At 40.8% G+C, this 21,949-nt stretch overlaps 1 protein-coding gene across 11 annotated transcripts in view; it reads left to right on the forward strand.

Annotated features, from left to right (window-relative positions):
* Window positions 1–21,949, forward strand: part of GLI3 (GLI family zinc finger 3) — a 217,767-nt gene that overhangs the window by 44,766 nt on the left and 151,052 nt on the right. Inside the window, exon 1 of one of the 11 annotated variants that reach the window (XM_048046393.2) lies at window positions 19,373–20,377. The exons of the other annotated variants lie outside the window; for them this stretch is intronic. The gene's annotated coding sequence lies outside the window, so the exon portion shown is untranslated. Of the gene's footprint in view, window positions 1–19,372; window positions 20,378–21,949 lie in introns of those variants that run through there. 11 annotated transcript variants of the gene reach the window in all.

The following is a 21,949-nucleotide window of genomic DNA, read 5'->3' on the forward strand; positions in this document are numbered from 1 at the left end:
CTCATAGCACTTTGCATAGTGCACCCTTTGGAAATGCCTTCTGGGAACTTCCCTGAGATTGTTTGAGCATGAGGTGGGATCCTTAAATTTTTTAGAAGCAGTTGTGATTTGCTCTGGCTGTAATCAGCTCCACCCGGCCTTTCAGTCACTGAGCAGAGCTTTACAGAGCCTGTAAATGCTGTTCCCTAATTGCTTCTGAGCAATAAAAGGAACTCTTACACTAGCCAGATCTTTTTAAAAAATCGCTGTTAAATATTAAGCTGTCTTTTATGGTTTAAATGAGGCAGCCTTGTTCTGCAGGGAGCAAGAACTGGGGACCAAACCATTTAAAATCTGAGTCTGATCAACTTGCTATCAGACTGGATTTTATTCTTCCTGGGCATGTTATTTTTGTTCATAAAGGGAGGATTATGTATCCAACAGCTTCTATGCTTCTTATATGCTTGAAAGAAGTGTATGACATACGTGGGGCTCTCTTAACATATGTGTTTAAGGGGGTACCTCGATGTGCCTGTGGGCCATTGATGTCCATGTCCTGCTTCCCTGAGGATTTTGCTTTTTCTCAGGAGCCAGCTATCAGACAAAGGTGCCTACATGAGGGTGATGCTCTTCAGGCTCAGTGTCCCCTGCCTGGAGGTGCACGGCGTGGTGCACTGCCTCTAAGGCAGGTTGTGGGGCTGAGGCCACATCCACCCCCTAGTTTGGTGCTGCCTGCTCTTCACAGCCCCTGCTAGAGGCATGGCTCCATCATGGACTGTGAGGGCTGGGCTGCAGGATGTTGGGAAATGAAGTAAGTATTGGAATAAGGCCGGTAAAGAAACAAGTAGACTTGGGAGTATAGGATAAGGGAAATAAAGGGTAAGGAAAAAAACAAGGGGGAAATGTTTTGAAACTGGTAATGGGTAGAAGGTAAAAGAGCTGAAAGAGTTACAAGTAAGTGATAGATGAGATGCCTAGGAGAAAGAGAGCAAATGGGTGGGGAAAGACAGACATGAGCTTACAAGGAAAAGAAAAAAAAAAAGATGAACATGTGAGCATTTTCTTGAAAAAGAGGGTATCTGTGGTGAGTCACAAGTGAAATATAAAAGTCACTAGGGTAACAGAGCTGAGGTTAGAGAGAAAGAAGCAGAAAATCCCCCACTATGTGTACACATTCAGAAGACACCTATATCTGAAAAAGGAAGTAGGGAAGAAACAGGAGACAACTTCATGACAAACCAACCAACACATCCTTTAGTATACTGAGCCCCAGCTTCTAGCCCTATTCTTCCTGCTTCTCTACCTTGCTGGGCTTCATTCTGATTAATGAAGTAATTTAATACAGTGTGTGGAAAAGAGAGCATTTTTACACCTATAGAGAGTGATGTCACATGTTTTGGTTAGGATGACAAGAGTTACAAAAATAGTCTGTGAGAGTGTTTTAAGTTGGAAGAGATGATGAGATCACAGCTTGAGTTGAAATGCAAACATTCTGCTGAAGCAACCTCATGCATAAGAAGTGGCCTGTAGAAGTTTTTTTTTTTCTTTCTTTCTTTCTTTCTTTCTTTCTTTCTTAAGGAAGCCAAACAAACCTGAAACAAAAATAACCTCTCCCCCGGATTTTTTTACGAGGCTGTTCAGGCAGGCCCCAGCCGATGACTCTCACGACAGGAAACCTCAGTTTGCAAGTATTTTGAGAGTCACTAGGGTTCTCATTATCCTAAGTCTACAAGTGATGATTGGTGTAGTGTGTAGTGGTAAACATGGATGTACAGCAGCATTTACAAAAACAGCATAAATCAACTGATGTCGGCTTTTTGGTGGCAGAGTTCCCAGCGGAGTTGCCCAGCAGAGAATTGCAGATTTAACTAGTGCAGAAGGATGTGCTGCAGGGGGGAGAGATAAGGCTGCTTAAGTATGAGGAAAAGGAAAAACGACATGACTTGCTGAATTTGCCAGAGTTCGGAACCATGACTGACAGGGCGGCACAATGTGGGCTGGGTGCTGCTGTTTCCCTTCTTTAGTATGGTTCTTTAGGTTTACACAGGTTCATTAGATTTCTTTTTTACACTGTGTTTTAGATCTGGTACTTCTGGGTCTTTTCACTAGCCATTTGTTTGTGTTGATGCGGCAAGACTGGCCTTCTCTATTTTTTTCCCCTACTTTTACCACCTCTTTTCTTCCCTTCCCTTCTAAGTTTTCTCCGGTTTCATTTTGTCCATCATCTGGTCAGGAGATCAGAAGCATTTTGAAGCATCTCTTTGCCGGCTTCCTGTTGTTTCCACGTCTTGTTTGCTCTCATTTTTTTCCCTCATATACTCCTTGCAATTTTTCCATTCTCTCTTATTTCCCTTTTCATTTTTTCAGTTCACGCCATTTAAAATTCTGCCCTGTGCTTCTGAAGCTTTGCTTTCTCTGCTACAACCCTCCCAGTGTTTGCTTTTGGAGCTGTCCTGCATGATTTTCCTTGTATCTCAACCTGGCTGCTTATCTTCATTTGCTGCTTTGGCTGCCTAACCTTATCTGGTTTCAGCCATACCTGTTTCTGATGTTTTATTCACTGCTTGATATAATTGGAGCAGAATTTACTATCTTCTGTAGTAAATGAGACGAAGGGGTCATACTCCTGGAGCTTTCTAGAGCTATTATCCAGCTTTGTTTTGTTTACAGAAATGGGAATTCCAGTTTTCTTCATGTGAGTTAGAGATCTATCAAGGATTCCCTTTTTCTGCGCCCTCAGACTTTCCTCCTGTTCATTCACCATTCCCAAATCCTTTATGCAACTGGCAGAATGATAACTCCTTTATTATATGTCTCTGTTCAAAAAATTGCTTGGGACAAGATAAGGTGATGAATGGATGCCTCAGGGCTCTGATGAAAAGCTATATTTACTTTTTAAAAAAGTCTTCATATTTAATGAAAAACAGACACCATACTAGACTGAGCATGCCCTCAAGATATGCCAATGTACACAAAACACAGAAAAATCTGTGAATCACATCGCATAAATGGTTGCAGATACTGGCACTGCAGTTCTTCACAGGCACATGACAGTGATGTTTACAAGCTGTAGGCATTGTGCAGCTTCAAATTAAGTTTAGAAATGAATGTGATATAGATTTTATTGTTGCTACATTTGCAGTAAGCAAACTGGATGTATTGGTATCCTATATTCATATATTGGTAGTGTTTGCCCAGATAAAACTGTTTCTCTTTTTATATACATTTACTTCAATTCCAAGTGCTGATATTAAGATAAGTGGATTTCTTAAAAGAAGTTTTGCTAAGGCTTGTAAGACTTTGATTAGTCCCATAAATACTGGTCAGCAGTTCGGAGGTCCTGTGATCATGACGTTGAAATGGCCACAATCTGACCTGTGGCAAAGATGCTTCAAAGTTTGGCACATATGCAGGGTATATTTAAAGGTACAAGGAAAGATTATTTTGTCATTGTCATTTCCCTTACCGATAGTCTGCCTGCTGTCCCATTCTCATTGCCATTCATTTTGATGTGCTAATTGGTTGCTATTTTTCAGAGGAAGCTGACAGGGAAATTTTTAATTCCTTTCCCAGAAGTGTTCTGCTTGTAAGTTGGGAAAAGCTAACAGAAATATCCTGAAATAACACAAATATTTCCTCCAAGACCACATCCAGGTGTGGAGCAGCTTTTCTCTCTCCCTTTGCTACAATCCTGGGTACTGGTACAGGCTAAGTCAACAGGGAAAATGCTATGTCCCGGGAAACAATCCAAGATAGGAATGTGACCGATAGAAGAGTTTATCTTACTGCAAGCCAACGTTGTCTACTGGTACAGCAACGACAAGCATCGTATCAAAGTGAAAGCCCAAGGCGGTGGGTAGAAATGTGTGCTACCGAACAGGGATGTTGCTGCTGTGTGCCTTCTGTGCAGAGCTGGTAGCAATGATGGGGTCTGTGTGGTTTATAAACAGGAGTGATAGAGAACAAACATGTCATGATTCATAAACTGCAACCACCAGATTCCTTCAGTGTGATGGTGGATAATACAGTGTAGTTAACTAAAATGTACGTGAGTCTAAATGATTTGTTTTCTGTGGTATAATGCTTCAGGAGGAGGTCATTGATGATGTCCGTGTTCTCATGTTTCTAGAAATGATGGACCAGCTCTGCAGTAAAAGGCCAGTCCTTACTTTGACGTACAAAACACAGAGACAGTTTCTCCTGACTGAAATTGGAATATTTTTGGAGAGATCATGCTGTGGTGTTTGGAGTACTTTTAGAGACAGAAAAGTTCTTCCTGTTTCAGCTTGCTGAAAGGGAAACTATTTCCCTTCAGTTTTAAACTTCAAGTTCTTCCCAAAGCTACCCTCCTTAGCCTGGATTGGGGTGTGTGTAGGGAGAACAGGCTTTGGTTTTCAGTGCAAAAGGGGGAGTAATGGCATGTGTAATGCTAGATGAGCTACTAATGAATATTTGATATTTGGCTATTTGTACACAGTAGCACGCCTTTGGGAGGCAGGGGAGCTGAAGACTTTGGTGGAAGTTCAGTGGAATTCCTTGAAATCCTGTACCTATGGCATAATATTTCATAAACTTGTGTAGACAGAATTGTATTTATAGTTTGGATCTCATGTGTTGTGTATCTGTACTCAACATTATAATATGGATGATAGTGACTTCTCCATCCTGAACTCTGTAAAAGATGTGGGATTGTACACTGACTTCTATGAACCTCTAAAGGTAAGGAGAATACGGGAGCTCTGTGTGTGGCAACTTGAATGCAAGCTGTATTTAAATGGGTTAGCTGTATTTAAATGGACAGGTCTGTAAATATTTTGTTAGTCCATACCAGATTATTTCCAGGAAAAACAGCTGACCAGCTGTACCCTCACTGTTGCTTTGCTGACTGGCCACATAATGACAGCTGCCTGCTTGCTTGAGGCTGCTCGAATGCATTAGGAACAGCTACAAGATATGTGTAATTATTTTCTTCTGGGCAGGTAATTTTTGCAGTTGCTGTCATGACATCTTGTGTAAACATTTAGCATGTTAGATTCTAAGTCGATGTAATGATTATGTTCTGACCAACCTCGTAAAAAGTTGGATGTTCCCTGCTGTGTTTCCCTTTGAAATGAATGATTTTTGGGGATGTAAATACTTCTGTGTTTTTTAATGCTCTGAGGCAGCTCTTTGGCATGTCTAAATCAAATATATATCCTTTGGCTGTTGCCTGGATGCTGCTTACTGTGTCAGGCGCAAGACTGACTGAAAATACACACTTTTAAAGGACACACATTTTGTTTTCACCCAAGGAGGTGAGAGAGTTCTGTAACTGAAAGAATTAACAACGCAGATGTTAAATGAAGAGGTGTAATATTGAACAGATAAAGATATGTGTTTTGTTTTGTTTTTCAGTGTTTAAGATGTTCTTTCAAATGGAGATCTCACTGGATGATGCTGTTTTACCTTGGCATATGTTAACGGCTGCCCCGAACCCTCTTATGCTCCTGTGCAAGAAGAGGTTTAATGGTGCATAATCAACTTTTCCAGATGCTTAACAGTGCAAAGCCTTTGACAATTTGTACAGGAAAGGTATAAAGTGAAACATTTGGATTTTGGATGCAGCAGCTCCATCTGACTTGATATAAATTGAGGCAAGAGCAGTTGACTTTAAATGTAGACTGTTCTGAACTAACGTTGACCTAGTATATCAAACTAGTATGTGTCAGAATCAAACACACAAGGTCATTCAGAGTAAATGCTGGTCTTAAAGCATTGCATTTGGACCAATGTTTCTTTTTGCTTTTTGGCTTGCCATAAGGTATGGGCCTAGTTTAATACAATTTTTACTGCCACAATGAAGAAGAATTTTTGACTGCAAAGGCAACTAGAGCTTCAAAGATAGTGTTTTGTGTGGGATTCTGACCAACCGCAACTGCTAGGGTCCAATTTCAGTTCTGCCACTAATAGTGTAACCTCTCTGTGGTGGTGTGGACCACTCTAAAATCTGAACTCTGGGGGCTGTATGATGCTGCTAGTGTCATACAGAAATATGCCCTGGAGCCGACTATCCCTGTCTTACTGGGGAAACCATGAGGTCTTGCAGAATATGGGACTGTTTGTGAGGGATCCTCAGTGCTGAGATTTTACTGCAGAAAGGATGGATCTTTATCCCTCACTGTTAAAATTAACTTTATTACTATGCACTTTCTCTATCCATGAGCAGCTGACTTGAGAGTCATGACACTAAAATCATATTTTCCAGTTTATTTTGCTTTCCCTCTTTCTATGCTGGGAAGTGAAAGGACATAAAGCAGAAATAACAGGAAGGAAGTAAAAAGAGGGAATTCATGGATTAGTACCAGTTAAAGCTCTTCCTAAGTGCTGTTCCCATGCTGGTCCAAGTTGCAGTATCGTGAGGAGGAGTATCATATGTATTCTAGCCTAGCTGTAGTTTCTTCCTTATTGGCATGCTTCAGGAATGCTAGGAGTATTTTGATTTTTTTTCTCCTTGTTGCTCAATTTCATTCACAAGAACTTCACATTTTTGCAGTTACTACTCATACTTCAAAGAAGCAACACTTCAAAGCGATGTCCTTATGGATACTGTGGCACCAAACTTTCTCTTCCTCAAAGTTTGTCTCTCTGATTCTAAGAAGTGTTCATCTGCTAATGAGGGATGGCTGTCAGGGGCTTTACAGAAGTCCTCTGTTGAACCCTGCCTCCCTCCTCTCTTGCCATCTGAGTTACAACTTCTAAGAAGAGCTTATAAGCAATGATGTGGTTTGGATCCTGAGAGCTAATCAAGGCCAGCAGCCTAGGAACTGCAGAGATCTGTTTTCTGTTACTGGATGGTAGTGCCTTTATTCATAGAATCACAGAATGGTTTGGACTGGACGGGACAAAAAGACCATCCAGTTCCAGCCCCCTGCCATGTGCAGGGACACCTCCCACCAGACCAGGTTGCCCAAAGCCCCATCCAGCCTGGCCTTGAACACCTTCAGGGATGGGGCATCCACAGCTTCTCTGGGCAGCCTGTGCCAGTGCCTCACCACCTTCTGAGTAAAGAATTTCTTTGTACATCTAATCTGAACCTACCCTTTTTTAGTTTAAAGTCATTCCCTCTTGTCCTGTCACTACATTCCCTGACAGAGTCCCTCCCCAGCTTTCCTGCAGGCCCCCTTTAGGTACTGTCAGGCCGCTCTAAGGCCCCACTGGGGCCTTCTCTTCTCCAGGCTGAACAACCTCAACTTCCTCAGCCTGTCTTCATAGGAGAGGTGCTCCAGCCTTCTTATCATCCTCATGGCCCTCCTCTGGACTTGCTCCAGCAGGTCCATGTCCTTCTTGTGCTGGGCACCCCAGAGCTGAACACAGTGCTCCAGGTGGAGTCTTGCAAGTGTGGAGTAGAGGGGGAAAATCACCTCGCTCAGGTTGGCTTTCTGGGCTGCAAGTGCTTATTGCCGGCTCATGCTGAGTTTCTCATCAATCAGTATTCCCAAGTTCTTCTCCTCAGAGTTGCTCTCAACCCGTTCTCTGCCCAGCCTGTATTCATGCTTGGGGTTGTCCCAACCCAGATGTAGGACCTTGCACTTGGCCTTGCTGAACTTCATGAGGTTCCACACTGATCTCCACTTGGACACTGAGCCATTGACCGCAGCTCTCTGAGTGTGACCATTCAGACAATTCCTTACTCACCATGTTCCATCCATCAAATCCATGTCCCTCCAATTTAGAGACAAGGATATCATGCGGGACAGTACAGGAATAGCTCTTCAGATATTTCCAGAACTGAGCTTAAGAAAAACACAAGTGGTTTGGCCAGTAAGGACTCTTCAAAATGGCTTGCTGTGCGGACACAGCTCAGCTGCTTTTGTTACCATCACAGACATACTTGTGGTCATCTATTTTGAAAGAAATATACTTATTGTATGGACAAGACCTCTGATTTAAAAGGCTGAGAGTCAAGTCGGTGATGACGTCTGTGGTGTGCAGTTGTGTGCAAGCCTGCTAAGACTGACCTTGTTTATTTGTATCTCTTCTGAGATGGAAGAAACATAGTTTGGTTTGTAGCCTGCCAAGAGATGTATGGTACCCATGAAAAAAAGATGCTGTTTTGATGCTTTTGTGTGCAGTGACATCTGGGCAGCTTGGCCATGGGAAGAGGAAATCTGGGTAAAGGCTGGAACTGTGTGCTTTGTGCTCCTTTCTTGGATGGGTGGGTGGATGGATGGGTGAAAAGGTTGTTAATGAGAGCTTTAGGCTTGTCATTATTTAGTGTGTGCCTTTTGCTGGGAAAATTTGATGCTTTGGCAAAAGTCATTGTGATCGGTGTAGTAGCAACTGTGGAAATACCAGAGTGGGAGGCTTTCAAAGGGCAGTACAATATTGATGCCAAGCTGTGATAACAAAGGTCTGTGTTGAGATTAGATAAATTGCTGCTGTCCATAGTCCCACACTACAGCCTCTTCTTGCCATGCTGTTAGCAGAGCCCAATTAGTATCAAATAACTAGCTTGTCAGAGTTGGGTGGATACGTTGGACGTTTTTGTTCAAAATTACTGGCTTGTAGTTGTTGTTTTGACTGTTCCCAAACTCATTGCTCTTTTGTACACAGTTGTCACTGACATAATGTTGGATGCCATCACCATGGCATATTTTTCTCTAGTGTGCATAGCTTTTGGAGTTTATTTGTAGAGCATTTCCAACACCAGCCCAGTTACAGGTTTGTCTTCCCCAGCACCCTTTTTGTGTTTCATTTCAGGTTTGTGCTGCCCATAAAGGCCAGTTCCACATGTGCAGCTTGGTAGCCCACGGGATCAGCTAGGATTTCCATTTTGCTGTGTCACCCCACCCCCATCTTGGCGTTTTCATACAGTGGATAGCATTCTTTTGCCTATATTTGCATAAGCTGTCCCCAGATCCTGCTATCTCTCTAGAGCTCTGTTAGCTCTCATTCACTATCGGATTTCCGCCAGCCATGTTCATCTTTAATACTAGCATGCTTTAGTTTCTGGAGTAGTTTTTGCACATTTTTTTTTGATGCAGATTTCTGATGTTTTCAGCATTGATGTGCAAAATGGACAAATAGCATTAGTAGCAATCCAGACTTTTGCATAGCCGCTTATATGCGCGGTCAGATTTACTACTGTATTTGAAACCAAGCTGAGGAGGTTGGGAAGGAAATGAAATCCTTTAGAGCCAGCTGGGGGAGCGGATGGACAATATTGTTATTTTGGATGCATGAAGCATGAGTATTAGACTTTCTGGCATTGCTTAAAATTGCTACAAACTTTTCTTTCTGAATTGCTTTTTGGCCTTCAGGATGGAAGAAGAAGGGGTGATGGGGCAGTGGGAAGGAATTATTTACTCTCATGCTAGCTTTTCATATTTTACTCAACAGTGACTTTTTGATGAGGAAAAAAAGGCGAGAAAAAAAGGGGTGGTGATTAAAAGAGAAAAAGTGGAATAAGGAGAAAGGTGGGAAAGTAAGGAGCTTGGAGGGGAAAAGGTAACACAGGTATTCTTCACAAGTTAAATTCATAGTCTTTGTAAATACTTTTGTGCTAGACACAGAGTTCCTCAAATGTTGGTTTCATAAAAATGAACAAATTCTCACAATTTTATGTAAGGCTTTTTTACCTGCTTTTTTAACTCTTAGGAAGCCATTCTGTTCATGCATATGGTTAGAGAAATGATTTCCTATTTGAAATACACATGTTCAGTCTACATTAAAAGCAGGAAAAGTTTTGTTGTTGTTAGTTCTCATAGAATCCTTGATATGTTTACTAACAGGAAGAAATGTAACTCCATTTTAAAGAAAAAATAGATGCAAGCCATATGTACTGTGCACGGAAGGAAGCATCTAAAATCTGGTTTGAGTAAAGAACTGTTCTGTGATCTCTTTGTAGAGCTGAAGGGAGAAGTATTTTTTTTGTTAACAACTCCCTCGTCCCAATTGTGCTCTGTGCTTGATTTTCTCTCCAGATTTGTTAGCTGTTAAGAGATGCTAGCAGTTTTTTAAAACTTATTATCTCTCAATGGTAAATACAACTTCCCCCAACTTTGAAATGAAACACTTTGGCAATGCAAGTTAAAAATCAAATGATAAAAAATAAACATATACCAGCTACGCTCAAATGCCTGGGAATTTTTCGTGAATCACTAAGGTTATCCTTTGCCTTCTTTACAAACACCCACACGTGCTCATTCACAGCAGTTCTTTCAGAATTCTGTCCTCCAGCAGTGTGCTGTTTCAAAGCCATCTGAAGTCAAATTCTGCAAGTAAAAAAATCTGAAGTTTTTCTCCCACTTCTTATTTCTACCTGTGTTTCTTTGACATGGAAATTGTCCGGACCATGTAAGAAGAAAGACGGGATGTGATTTAATTATTCCACAGCTTTAATAACTTACCTAGGAACAGTGACAATTAATTGTACTGTACAGTTCATCAATCTTTGCTGATTCCGGATTTAAAAAAAAAAAAAGTGTTCTTGTCAAGATAGGGAGCATGTGCTTTTTCTTCTCCAGGTGATCACTAGGGGTACTACACAGTCCCCAGTCAGCTAATGCTCCCTTAAGAAGGAAATCCTTACGACTACAAGCTTTTGCTGCAGTAAAGAAAGGGCGATGTTAACAATGTAAAGCAAAAGAAAGGAAACTGAAGAACCCACTGGAAACAGGTAGCCATAATTCCCGCTGTTCCTAATGCCATATGAAAGACACCCCCACCTCTGTCTGTATTCCTGTGCTAGTTCAGAGTTTGATGCCAAGAACAGTGGTGGAAAGTTTGTTTAATTAAATACAGGTTGGAAAGTGGGAGACCCATCAGAGGGGAAAAGGGGATGACAGAGAAAATATCTGATGAGAGGGGAAAAAAAGAAAGGCAGGGGTAAGGAGCCCAGCTCAGTATGCTGGGATTAGATGGGGAACTTGGAGGGAGACATGGGAAATCATAAGGAACAGGGTACGCTGGCTGGTGTACGTGACTGAAGGTCAAGGAAAAGACATTGAGAGAGAAGTTGGGAACAGCTGAGCAAGAAGTTTCACCCCACAAGGAACAGGATGAAGAGCTGAGACTGCGGCTAACATCTATTGGCCTAAAATAATGAGTCTAAGATGAGAGGTTTGTGGAAAGGAGTGTGGGGGCAGCAAAAAGGACTGGGATGAGGAGGTATTAGTAGAAACAATGCAGCATTTAAAAAAGAACAAGATGAAAGATGGAGCAGCAGAAGTACACTTCAGTGGAAGAAGCAGAAAGTTTGTTCTCACTGGAGCAACCTTCTTCAACGGCTAAGGTGGAATTCAAGGTGGAATTGCTGTTACCAGCAAATGTCTGTGAACCTGTGACGAGATATCCATGGTCTCCTGCCCTAGATGTCCTAGGGTATAACTTACTACTGCTACAAGGCATTTTGTTTACTTGTTTCAAAGGGGTCAGTGGGTTGAATTGAAAGCACACATTTCTTATGGCTGCCACATTCTGCATTCCATTCAGCTTTCTTTTGTTTTTTGTTTACACTATATGAAGCTACACACAAGACATTAAAATATTATTATTTGTATCACAAAATCATGGTAAATACTCTGAAAACTTGGGTTCACAGGCTCTTAAACTGAGTACCTGCAATTAGGGACACTAAGTGGATAGTTTGTGTATGTGATGAGTGATAGCATCTCTACCACACAGGGCCATGGTAAAATACATTCTGTTAATGCTCATGAAGCATGCCAATAGTATTGTGATGAGCACTAGAGAAAGCCCAGAAGGAAATGAGTAATTCTTTCTGGAGAGCTGGATTGCAATGAAGTGCAGTAAATGAGGCAGAGGGGCCACACGTTGAACTCTGAGAACTAAACACATGCTGCCTACCCCATGAAGCAGGGGCCCTTTAGAATAAAAATGATACATAACTTTGTATGCATCTTGAAATAGATGCTAATTATGAACATGATGGTCCACAAGCCACCTTAATTTTGCCATGTCTTAAGGGCTTGATGCTGGGTTCAAATTATGCTCCTTCCTGTTACATTAACGTTCTAATAGCCACATGTGTGCATATATGTGCAATGCTTGGCAAGCACTGTCATAATTTTGTTTTACAAACAGTTGTGGCAAAAATACATACTTACTCTCAAGTCATTACAAGTAAAACATTCCAATTTGGGAAAAGGGGGGATAAATTAAGGGCTTACTGCCACAAATGTAGATTGCTACACTCATGTGATGGATCTTCCTGAATAGTATTCCTCAGACGAGTGGTTCCACGACTGAGTTTTTGGTGATTAAGCAGTTCTGGCTGATTTTCTCTGTCCCTCCAAGTGCTAGTATCCCACCATTCTGCCATATTGTTGACATTCTGTGTACATTGCCTAATGATTTAGAAATCCGCTCACATTCCATTAAAATTGTAATTACTTACTTCAATAATGAGACAACTTGCTGGGCATAGGCATTTTATTGGTTTAAGGTGCAATTTGTTCCCTATTTCCTTTGGGCCCACTCCTGCCGTTGTTTCCTGCTTGTAACTTCCATTGAAGTGAATAGTGGTTTTGTCTTCTGGAGGAGTTGGGGAAAAGGCCCTTTTACTTATAAACCCAACTACTGATACCGAGGTCTAACATTTCTACAACTGCGCTCCCCTTCTATGAAGATGGCTATGATCACTTCTGGGTCACATTTTTTGTTGTTAGACTTCATAAAGACTGTGCATTTATAGTTTTTCTAATTTCCAGTTTGTGAAAGGTTTTATGGCTAGTTTGGCAAAAACAATGTATAGTCAGTGACCATCTTCCTGCCTGCATATTTGTGAGTGGTTGGTAAGTTTGATGTATGAAAACATTCCTGTGCATTCTTTCTCAGTGACAGATGGAAACTTCGAAGACAATTGACTGGTTCTCAGAAGAATACTCATCTACTTGCAAACAATGTGGACCTCTTAATCATTCAGATAGTGCCTTAGTGCACAGCACTGCAAGTGAATTTTAGCACATCGTTGTGCTATAAGTCGCAAGATTTATCCTGGAAATTTTCTGAGTCACATCCCTTAGCAGCACAAAAGCAGCTTGGAGTGGGAATGGACTTACTTGGGGGTTTCTTCCAGGACATGGCTTTCTGTCTTGATTCTCTGATGTCTGATAAGGTGCTGGTTCTGATCACAGATTTTTCTTCTGGTGGGACGTTTATTGCGCCTTGCTCCTTGGATGCTTTCTTGTATGATAAATGTAAATCTCTCTGCAAACTTGGTGTTAGAGGGACTGGTAACAGTATTTCCTCTACCTGTCTTTTTTTTTTTTTGTATAGTTATTTAGTACAGAAACTCTTGCCTCACAGTCAAAAATGGTTTTATTTAGCCTTGTTTCCTCAGGAGGTTAGGGTAAAGAAGGTAGTGGTGTAGAAGGAGAATGGATCCTGTGAGTGCAGCTGTGTGTGTTACTCAATATTTCACTACTGCATCACAGTGTATATTCTGGGGTTTGTCCTGTTAATACATGTTAATGTGGTACCAAAGCTGTTAGGAATCCAGACCCAGGTGTCTCTCTCTCAGCTCATTTTCTTCTTCCCATTTACTGTGAATTTTATACTTGTAACCTGTGGTGCATGAGCTACACTGGTTGAAGCCCTCGTGTTGTCTTGGCTAAAGTTGTACGACATTTTCTGAGGTAACATGTTCTGATGACTTTGCAGACAAAGGTAGATTGCAGTATGAAGTAAGCTGGTAAGTTATAGCATGGGGAAAAGGAAAAACAAAGTGGTGTCCAACTGCATTTTCTGTGCTACCTTCCCCACAGAAGTTACCTTAACTTGCACATTAGCTACTCTGTTGTAAGGTCATGGCTGTAAATGCAGGCCCAGACAAATCTGAATCAAAGTTATGAAGATGGCATTGGAGCTGTCTTGGAGAGCAAGGCATAGTGTCTGAACACTGACAAAAATCCAAGTCTTTGCAGGAAATAGTGAGGATTAAGAGAGAATATCTGTTCTGATCTATTACTGAGCTCCGTGTCTTCAGTCTGGTTAAAATATGTAACTCTTTCAATGAGGGCATTTGAAATTGAGTGCTGAGAAGAGAACCGGGTGGTGACATGCTGTTGTGAATGCGGGGTCAGACATGACAGGATGAAGTATATGTTAGTGGCATCTGTTTACATAATTTCTTTAGGCATTTGTATATTTTTTCCACTTTAATTTGAGGTTTCAACAAGCTGTGTCTCTGAGACTGTCTTTCAAAACTTCATTTGCCAGAATTTCCCAGCAAAATGGCAAGTTTCACCTTGTTTTGACACAGAATTGTAAATTATCTCAGGCTCACTTGAAAATAGGCCCCATTGGCTCATAAGCTTCACTAACATCAGCAAGTCTCTCAGTGATCAGGATTGAGTCTCGGAGTGCAAACAACCTGAAAGCTTCCCCAGGGCTTCTGGTTTCTGGATGCTTTCTCACAGGACTTTTACTTTTCCTACGCACAATGGATTCTGTAGTTACCCTCGTGAACTACAGAGTTTGTCTGTGGTGGGTTTGTGATGGGACAGCTCTGAGTAAAGGCCGAACATCTCTACATAAAGTGTCTGAGATGTTATACGATAATTTTTATGTAAACCATTTTTTGTAGCCCTTGTTTGTATGGGATACAAACAACTGTTTGCCCTAGTGAGAGGGAATTGCTCTGGATGGAGAGTTTAAAATTTCAAAATGTATTCGATAAAAAGAAACAAATGGAAGGCTTCATGTGTTTGGAGAGATGAATTGCATTCCTGCTGCTTGCTTGATCAGCAGCTAGTTGTAAAAACATACTGATACTATGCTTTGAAAAGCTAGTGAGCAAATGCAGGCCACAGCAGAGAGATCAGTTCAACAGTTTCTGAAATTATATAGACACCGCTGATTTGTGTCTGTTAGATTGCTGGTTCAAGGCTTTGGTTAATATCAAAAGTAGTGCATGTACTTTGATGTTAACACTCTTTAATGTCCAAGTTTACATCTTTGTTTCCGTGATTTTTGAAGATAAGACCCGAAAGAAAGGGAAGTATGCAGTTCAGTGAAGCTGACAGTGGTAACCTTACTGCTCTGGAAAAGATTTTTTTTCAGTCTTAAGAAGGGAGTTGCAGCAAGCAAGCCGGATATGTATTCTGCTATGAGAAGACTGTGGACTGTCAATCTTTTTGCCATGAAAAAATGGCATTTTCTAATGGGAATTTCTTCTTTACATCTAGCCCGTTTTGATGTTACAATTCTGGTAGATCTAAAAAGACTAATTGCATTTTACAGGATATCCTCTGCAAGTTTTTCTGCCTTAAAACAAAAAATGGCTGTGGCACAGTTGATAATGCCATGAGTAACAGTAGAAGTAACATCAGGTGTTTAGGTTATTGCTATTAGTTATTGTGTTAGGTTATTTTGCTATTTTTGCTTTTACAAGACTTGTAGTAAAACAGATCCAAACAATGAGATTAAAATGCAAATATTATAATTAATCTGAAAGGTTTGGCAGTTTGATATGAAATATATCTGTATCATAGTTCCAAAAGACAATAGTTGCCCTGTAAAGGGGGCAAAAAAACCCTTATTATGGGTGCTGGCATGATGGACCTTATGTCCTGTACTGGGGAAGAAAGAAAACTAGTACTTTGAAAGAAAAAAAAATAATCTTCGAATATTTAGCAGGCTGGAGAACACTGGTAGATCAAGTCCATTTTTATTACTCAGTTTTTCAGGAAGCTTAAGCGATCATTCAGAACTTAAGGTAGTTTAGATGTGTAGAGGGGGACACTGTCTTTGGCAAGATTTCTCTGCTAATGGTACAACAGGCAGGAGAGTTGGATAGTGTAAATATGAAGTCAGGGCAAAGAACATTTGAAAGGTTGACTTTTTATTGTTTTCTGTTTTTTTTTTTCCCTCATATTTTTTTTTCTTTGTAGAGGGATGTGGTAAATACTTATTAGTCAACAGTTCTGTATTTGTCGACAAGTTGTGTAAATTGTGGACGCCCATTTTACGTAATAGAAGTGGGAGTCATGCTATGTTTTGCAGAATCAGAACATTTAATATACTGCATGATTTAAGGCAGCTTTGCGCTGACTCTTCAGTATATTCTGCCTTCAGATCTAACTGGATCTTTTTGTATATGTGAATCAAATGGACTTTGTATCTTTCCATGTTTCTAGTGACTATTTGCTATGTAGGAATACTATTTCTCTTATGAAATTACGGTCCATCAGCATTTTATCAATTTGGTGAGTGAAGAAGACAAAGTTGTGAGAAATGAAGTGACTTATAGAAGATCAGGGAGAGATCTGAAAAACAGAGATCTTCAAACCCAGAGTCCAATGTGAATTCTCCCATGAAAATTTTACTTGCACAAGAACTGAAGGTTCAGTCATGACTGCCAGTGCTGATTCTCCTGTACTGAGAAAAAGTCTGTGGCCCTTTTAGAAATAGTTAAAATTCTTAGTGGTAAATTTAAGAGGCAGTCCTTTTTTTTTTTTTTTTAATCCTTCCCCCTCTTTTTTTTTTCCCTCCTACTTTTTTTTTTTTTTAATAGGCTCTTTTCAATAAAATCCAATTTTCTTGTTGGAATACTTTCTCAATTGGAATGAATCCTTACTGGCTACAGTTCCACATTCTTTCTCAGTACCTAGAGGTGATGATACCCCTGGGCAGGAGACAGTGAGGTCTTTTTTGCTTGTTTGTAAATCGTAGAATCACTCAGGTTGGAAAAGACCTCTAAGATCATCTAGGCCAACCTTTAATCTAGTACTAAAGTCCACCACTAAACCATGCTACTAGGTTCTACATCTACACGTTTATTGAAGACCTCCAGGGATGGTGACTCAAAATAGTCAAAGTGAATTAAGTTTTCAGGTGGTTCCCTTCTTCTCCAGCCTTTAACCCATAAAAACTGTGTTTATTTTGGTGGGGGTCGGGGAGGAGGGAATGAAACTTAGTTTGTTTATTTTTGTATGAAATGAGTGTTGCCTGAAAATCTAAGTGGCCAACAATAATAAGGAAACAACGAAATCCCCTTTTGCCAGATTGTGCATGGATGAAGCCACCAAAACATAATAAACAAGTTAAGAAATCTTAACCTGCCATGGCTAGTGTAATAGGAAGAGAGGGTGATGTTTTACTAAAAAATGTTCTGAAATGTTCTGAAGGTATGACTATTATTCTAACTTAGCTGTCTGATTTCAGGTGTCCATTGCGTGATGATAAATGGAAAAATAGAATATTGCTTAAGATAGTTACAAGCATTTAAATAAATGCAATTATATTGTTAAAAGCTTGCAGAAATATCCCACTGTCTTAAAATCTGTTACAGAACATTAAGGTTAGAAAAATAGAGGCAGATGTAGTCAGAAAAGTGAAATCTCAAAAACCATTCTGTTCATCTCTAGAACTCAACAGAAAACATTAACCACTAGCGTAATTTTTTACCTACAAAACGATCTCTATCCCTTTTTGTCTAGTCAACATGCACCAGTCCTTGGGACTCCATCTTTTTATTTTCAGCTGGTGGTAGTATATTTGGTGACTGGGATTTGAAGACTGTAACTCTGTGAGGTAGTGTGGCAGCACACATCTCTGCCACAACTTGTGCATCCTCCACGATGGAGAAAACAGAAGAAAGTGAATGGTGTGAGGAGAAAGAGGTTGGCCCCTGGGAATGTTCATCACTTTTTAAGGTATAAGGAGAGGCTTTTATTGAAAGGAGGGAGGTACCTCCATGGTATAGGCAGGGAAGGCAGTCTGTGAACTTTTATACTTACTGCACCTATCTGATAGGTAAAGAGATGGTTTCAAGTTTGTGGTTTTCTCAAGGATACCAGATTCTTGGGGAGAAACAGCGTAGATAAAAGGATTATATGACAATTTCTGTGGATTAGTAGCTCTGCAGTTTTTAACTAATGGACTAATGACCAGAAGAACATTCAAAGTGTATTCAAATCCTTCAGTTTACAGGACTTTAGTGTTTTCTGGGGAGGTTTTTTCTTTGTTCTTGCTATAATTCTTAGCTATAATTCTTGCATTTGTTGTTCAGCATTCTTCCCCTCCTGAATAATTTAAACTTCTGATGAGGGTTGCGAAAAGCTCATTTCTGTGTTCAGGTAGCCACCATGCCTGTGTGTATGCTTGTACAACAACATCCATGTATCATCCAGAGTTTCATCTAGAATCAGCTGGATTTTATGAAATGTAGGGTGTGGCTGAATTTGTGTGTGCACGTGTACACACATACGTGTGTATACCTGTATATGTATCTATAGATGTGTCTCTGCACACAAAAATATGTATATATCATTTTAATCTTGCCCTGAGACCTTGATGAAGTCATTGTTCTCAACTGCGATTGCAGCTACTGCAAATCAGGGCAGAGTAACCTATAACATATTTTTAAAGAGCTGGTATGCTTCAGAGGCCAGAAGTACAGGGATATTGTGGAAACACTGACTCTTACTGCAACTGTGCAAAAGGATGCAGTGGTAAATAAATTACGCAAGGAAATAGGTGATATCTGCCATCTAAACTGAAGGGTTGTCATGAGTCTGGATTGTTACAAACTGCTTAGTGACTGGATAATGATTGCATTTAGCAGTTTGAACCCATATGAGGAAAAAAAGGAAAGAAATATTAACTTTGTATGCAAAACACTAATTACAGTAACTTTTATGTTCTGTTGCTGTGGAGGTGTATGGTCTATAGGTGTTAGAAATGGAGATGGTGTACCAAAGGGGGGTTATAACTCCTCTGTCACTATCTTGCTTCTATTTTTCCTGGCTTCTAAGCATGGCTAATCTAATTTACATCAGGCTACAAACGGCTTTGTAAAACAGCTTTAAGGCCCAGTGTTGCTGCTGGCTTGGTAGAAAGTGACAGCACCACAGAATATGTCCCCCAGTGTCTACGAGTGAAACGAGGCAGTTACCCTCAGATAGGCATAAATGCACTATTAGATGGTTGAGAAATACATTTTTTCCCCCCTAAAACCCTCCTGGGAATTTATTGTAGCGCCTTTGATGTAACTAATTAGCCCGCTCAAAGTAAGCAGTGACTAACAGTCTAATAACTGGCTAATGGAAGGAACTTCATAACGTTTTCAAATCAGGATGCTTTGGAGTGTCTTGCAAGAGGCCGAGGAGCTTTTCCCCAATGAGAAATGGTTGCCAATAGTCAGATCCTGATGTCTGCAGTCGTTTTTCTCTCTATCTGAGACCCTGGTTCTTTGAAGAGGCTAGATGTCGGAGTGGAGCAGTAGTCCCAGAGATACTCTGAAAGTGCTAAGGTTGATTTCAGCCCTGATCTTGGAGCAGAGTTTGGGGCTGTTACACATTAACTTGCAGGCTTTGCTGAATTTTGTATGTTGAACACTTTATAAAAGGGGAAATGAAGAAGTCAGGTTGTTTTTGCAAGAGGTCCTCTTTTTTTCTTTCTTAGTGTGAGTTTCTCAGTCCTTAAGTAGCAAAATCAAAACATTAAATATACCCTACCAAGAAGGGGAAATGCTTTTGCCTACTTCCTGGTCCTGTGAATGTACAATGAGAAATGATACATATAAGTATTAATTTTGCCAGTTAATTCTTGCTTCAAATGTCTTCTATTCCTGCATTAAGGTTTTCTTTTTTCGTGTCTGCTGGAACTGCAGAGTGGTTTTTACTGTGAAGAGTCCCTTTCTCATCAAGCTAGTGATACAGCTTTTACTGCATTAACAAACATCTCCAAGACATTTTCCACTTGCAGACCATTTATACCCAATATACCGAGCAGTTCTGATGCTGGACCTGAGTCCCTCTTGCTGTACTTGCATGAGTAGTTTCACTGAATCCCTGGGATTACCGTGTGAGTAAAGCAAGCAGGATTTGGCCTTGTAGGCCCCATGAAGGTAAACTTAAAAGCTCACCACCTGCTCGATACCTGGGTGTGGGGTTTAGTGTTTCTTCCGCAGCAGCCGATGTCGTCACTAACACCTAAACCAGAGCATCGGGGGCTGCGCTCACGAGTGGTGTTAAGTATCACTCCAATAATCCACTGTCTGTAATGGGAGAAACACGTAGCACTGAGTTTGGGAAGGGAGAAAATGGCTTTCAGCTGTTTTGATTTAAATTGTTTGTTTTTGTTATTTTAAAGCCTGGGTGGAAATAGGCTGGGAGACAGCTTGTTGAGAAAGGAGGCTCCCATTTCTTTGGGGGCCTGACCCTGCAAGTTGCTGAGGATTGGTGCATCTGTTAGCTCCACTGAGACTCGCAGCCCAGCAGGCTGGGGTTCCACGTTTCAAAGGCTCAGACTCTGTGTATGGACTGGCTGGCTGCTCACCTGAGCGACTCTAGGCAAACGTGGCCAACAGCATACTGCGGGAATCTGGTTCAGCAGACAAATTCAGCAGCTTGATCCAAGGTGACTGAAGTTAGTGGGATGGCTTGAGTATCAGGTCAGTAAACACATGTTCCCAGATGTTGCTCCTTTTTTCTACACCCCCCCCCCCCCCCCCCCGCCCTGCAAAATATTGTTGCCTTGCTCAGAAGATGTTGGGGTCAGGGGCAAGGGGGCAAGGCAGCTCAGCCCTGCCTTTTGCCCTCCTTGTCTGCGTTTTGAGGGGGAGAATCCTGGGACTGACAAAGAGGTTTCCACAGCGCCCTGTGCCTTTGTGTGTATAGGTAGTCCTGTGTTCCTTAACTAGGATTTTTCATTTTGAATGAGATTTTGGCATCTGTCTACAGATCTGATGCTAGGGTTTGGAGAAACAGACTCCCAGTTACATCCCGTAAGTGTTTGCTTGTATAAAATTCTAAAGGTGGTTTTCTTTTACGTAGTTGCGTATTTATCTGTTTAACTTGAGCTACTTGGTTTTATTTGAGAGGAGTTGAGGGAGACAAGAAGCAGTGTAAATTCATCTGTATAATCAAGGAATTGTCTCTGATAACAAGCCTTTCTCCGATCTAGATGTCTGAAAAAGTTTACCTGAATTCTAAGCTGCTTTGTAGAGTTAGCAGCTTCCCCAGCAGTCCTGGGGAAGAGTTATGTGCACAGCTGGAAAACTCTGTGAGCCATGGTTCAACTGGTAGAAATGCATCACTAAGGTAGTGGTGGAGCAGCGTTAGCTGTATGAAGGCCCAGTCTTGTCCATTTGGGTCAGTAGAAGCTCTGCCGCTGATCCAGAGGAGTGCAGGATCAGGCTCAGTTTTGGAAGTCATAGACTGTGTTGATGCACTGTGTTCTGGCTTCCTCTTGCTTTCAGAAAAGGACTGAATTGAGTTGTGCTGTATGTGCAACTAGAATGAATATACTTATCACTTGTATAAAATAGCAGGGGGGTGGAGTATTATGTAAGTGTTTTCAGGATTGGGTCCATAGGCAGTTCTACTTAGTCTTGCTGATAAATCCTTTTTCTTCCAGTGAAAGTTTTTGTTTAAAAACAAAAGAACATAACAGGTTTCTTGAAACAAACAAAGTTCAGAGAAAAGAGCTGTGTATTTGTATTCCAAAGGTCACAAATCAGTTTCTGGAAAATACTATACATATGGTAATGGGAAAATAACTAAGCTGAAAATCCATTACGAACGGGAGTATAAATCTATACATTTTCAGTGGTGAGCTCAGATAATGTATGCTATTTATAATCACAAAAGTCTTGTATAAGGTATGCTTAAGCATTGCAAAGAAGGTAAGTACTGTACTTGTTATCTAACAGATTTTGTAGCCTCTCGTATGGTTGGACTCTATTTTTAAAAGTGATTATGAGCATTGTGCTTCATATCTGTGTTAGCCTTTCCAGAGTGCGTACTTCATGTGCAGTTGCTCCAAATACAGAAAAATAACAAATTTGGGACCAAGGGTACTCAATTCAAACTACTGTACCCACCCAAAAACTTTGGTTACAACACAGGCTTTTGAAGGCAGGCACAATCCTACAGATGCATTTCCTTCTGCTTTGCTCTTAAGGTGGCCAGAAAGTAGTGATCAATGGATGTATGCAAGAAGCTGCAGATACCCATGTCCTAAT

Source organism: Anser cygnoides, chromosome 2 (genome assembly GCF_040182565.1).
Source record: "Anser cygnoides isolate HZ-2024a breed goose chromosome 2, Taihu_goose_T2T_genome, whole genome shotgun sequence".
In the NCBI taxonomy this organism is placed as follows: domain Eukaryota; kingdom Metazoa; phylum Chordata; class Aves; order Anseriformes; family Anatidae; genus Anser; species Anser cygnoides.